The sequence below is a fragment of the Portunus trituberculatus genome, chromosome 1 (assembly GCF_017591435.1).
Source record: "Portunus trituberculatus isolate SZX2019 chromosome 1, ASM1759143v1, whole genome shotgun sequence".
Taxonomy (NCBI): domain Eukaryota; kingdom Metazoa; phylum Arthropoda; class Malacostraca; order Decapoda; family Portunidae; genus Portunus; species Portunus trituberculatus.
This window is the reverse complement of record NC_059255.1, coordinates 2758283-2760782: the sequence shown is the minus strand read 5'-3', so window position 1 is coordinate 2760782 and position 2500 is coordinate 2758283. Positions and strand designations below refer to the sequence as shown.

The following is a 2500-nucleotide window of genomic DNA, read 5'->3' as shown; positions in this document are numbered from 1 at the left end:
CATTAGACCATTTCATTGACATTGGGAAGGGTCTATGGAGGTCAGAAGATTAATGGCCACAGTCTATGGAGGTCAGAAGATTAATGGCCACAGTCTTCACTATTTTAACACCGACATGAGTTTCTGAAGCTGTATAAAATCACCAAATAGTCGCCAGAATGAATATGAGGTGTGATTAGACCATTTTATTGACATTAGGAAGGGTCAATGGAGGTCAGAAGATTAATGGCCTCAGTCTTCACTATTTTAACCCCACATGAGTTTCTGAAGCTGTATAAAATCACCAAATAGTCACCAGAATGAATATAAGGTGTGATTAGACCATTTTATTGACATTAGGAAGGGTCTATGGAGGTCAGAAGATTAATGGCCACAGTCTTCACTATTTTAATCCCCCACATGAGTTTCTGAAGCTGTATAAAATCACCAAATAGTCACCAGAATGAATATGAGGTGTGATTAGACCATTTTATTGACACTAGGAAGGGTCTATGGAGGTCAGAAGATTAATGGCCACAGTCTTCACTATTTTAATCCCCCACATGAGTTTCTGAAGCTGTAGAAAATCACTAAATAGTCACCAGAATGAATATAAGGTGTGATTAGACCATTTTATTGACACTAGGAAGGGTCTATGGAGGTCAGAAGATTAATGGCCACAGTCTTCACTATTTTAACCCCCCACATGAGTTTCTGAAGCTGTATAAAATCACCAAATAGTCACCAGAATGAATAGAAAAAACTATGAAACTGAACACCTTTGCACAGGACAGCTGGGTGGCGGGGTGACACTCGCATTGCCCCCGTTGTTGGTGAAAATTTGACCTGATTTGTGCTATTTAATTTAGACCTTATAAGAATTTTAGCGTATTTTGAGCAGGAAGGGAAATTTTAAGACATTTATTGGCTGACACTCGGACCTGCATGGGGACTGGGATCTAAGTGGGCATTTTTTTTAATCTTTTTTGTTGCCTTAAGCTAGTTTTCCCCTCATATGGAAAGAGAATTATTGAATCTTTTGTAAATGATTTTTGACTTTTTTTTTTAATCGTGATCCTTTGTACATTATTTGAAGGAAGGAAATTAAGGAAATATTGATATGTTGCTGTTTTTTTCCATGTCTTTTCTTTCTTTCTTTCTTTCTTTCTTCCTTTGTAGTCCTTTATTTGCTCTCTTCTCCTCTTCTTTATCTTATTTTCTCTATTCCTTTGTTTTCTCTAAGTCATTTTATTCTCCCATTATTTTCTTATTCTCTTTTATCTTTATTTTCTTTCTTTCTTCTTCCTTTATTCCTTTCTCTCCTTTTTATCTTATTTTCTCCATTCCTTTGTATTTTTTTCTGTAATTTCATCTATTCCTTCTTCTATCTCCTTATTCCTTTATTTCTCTTCGTTTATTTATTTTTCATTCATTTCTTCTCCTATTCCTTTGTTTCGCTTTTTTTCTCTTTTTTTTTTTTTTTTTCTCATTTTCCTTCTTTCGTAGTCCTTTATTTCTTTATTCCCTTGTTTTATCACATTTTCTCTATTCCTCTTTTCCTTGTGTGTTTTTCGTGTTTTTCTTTACTTTCTCTAATTAATTTTTTTAAGTTTCCATTTTTTTTCCTTTGTGTTTCCTTTGTGTTCCTTTGTAGTGTCGTTATTTTCTATTTATTTTTTTGTGTTTCCTTTGTGTTCCTTTTTTTTTCTCTCTCTCTCTCTCTCTCTCTCTCTCTCTCTCTCTCTCTCTCTCTCTCTCTCTCTCTCTCTCTCTCTCTCTCTCTCTCTCTCTCTCTCTCTCTCTCTCTCTCTCTCTCTTATTCTTTCGTTATTTCCTTCATTTCCTTAATTTCTTTCTTTATTTTTGCGTTTTTCTTTCTTTTTCCTTTCTTTCTTCCTTCCTTCCTTCCTTCCTTCCTTCCTTATTCTTCTCCTTTATTCATTTCTTTCATTCATTTGTTTATTAACTTCATTTTCTTCTGCTGCAAATTAAATTAAGTCTCTTTTTATATTCTGAGAGAGAGAGAGAGAGAGAGAGAGAGAGAGAGAGAGAGAGATGAAAGAAGAAAATAATGAAGGAATATGTGTGTGTGAATGCAGGAATGAAGAAAAAAAAATGAAAGAAGGAAATAATGAAGGAATATGTGTGTGAGAGAGAGAGAGAGAGAGAGAGAGAGAGAGAGAGAGAGAGAGAGAGAGAGAACAAATGCAGGAATGAAGAAAAAAAGAAAAAGAAAAAGAGAGTGTGTGTGTGAGAGAGAGAGAGAGAGAGAGAGAGAGAGAGAGAGAGAGAGAGAGAGAGAGAGAGAGAGATGAAAGACAACTTGACAGGGAGGAAAAATAAATAACATTAAGGAAAGGAGGAGGAGGAGGAGGAGGAGGAGGAGGAGGAGGAGGAGGAGGAGGAGGAAGAGGAAGAAGAAGACTCCCTCCCAAGTGTACAATAAATTTAGTCCTTTGTTTGTTTCTCTTTTTTTATTTTATTTTTTTTTATTTCGTAAAAAAAAAAATAATCCTTTTAA

General features: G+C 35.0%; 1 protein-coding gene across 4 annotated transcripts in view; it reads left to right on the top strand.

The window, feature by feature from the left end:
• LOC123505619 (nucleolysin TIAR-like) overlaps positions 1-2500 on the top strand; it is a 678590-nt gene that overhangs the window by 444492 nt on the left and 231598 nt on the right. The gene's annotated exons all lie outside the window — the stretch shown is intronic.